Raw genomic sequence first — 571 nt, 5'->3', positions numbered from 1 at the left:
TAGCGGGGACTTTAGTGACGAGTTTAAAACAAACCATTATTACAATGTTACCGCTAGTACTAACCATTAGTTTAATAATTCTAAACGTAACGAATATTTTCATTGGCTCATAATGAAGCAGCTGTTAATTGTTATGTGACAGCTGATAATGATTAATAAAATGTTTTGTGATATTGATAATTGATATTAGTTTTTTGTTTTTTGTGGTTCCGTGCTAGACGCAAGTATTATTTTATTTTGAAATTTTAACTTTTTTTTTTTCCTTAGACACAATAATATAATGTACACACTGTAAAACCAATACATTCATTGGATTAAATTTAAAAGTGTAAAATATGAATATTTTTTTTACCTAATTCAATAAATAGTTTATACCTCTTGAATTTTGGTTATATGCGCATTCCCTTATACATAGGCCCTCCTTCCAAAATGTATGTTTAATTAATTATGAGCTTATGGTAATGTGTAAGTGTTATGTGTAAATTAAAAGTATATTGATATGTTTTTATACCCTTTTCGACTTCTAAAATCTAAATGATTCTGCGAATTCACCGCCTGGAGGATTGAATTT

The sequence above is a fragment of the Acyrthosiphon pisum genome, chromosome X (genome assembly GCF_005508785.2).
Source record: "Acyrthosiphon pisum isolate AL4f chromosome X, pea_aphid_22Mar2018_4r6ur, whole genome shotgun sequence".
Classification (NCBI taxonomy): domain Eukaryota; kingdom Metazoa; phylum Arthropoda; class Insecta; order Hemiptera; family Aphididae; genus Acyrthosiphon; species Acyrthosiphon pisum.
Note: the sequence above shows the minus strand (reverse complement) of the source record.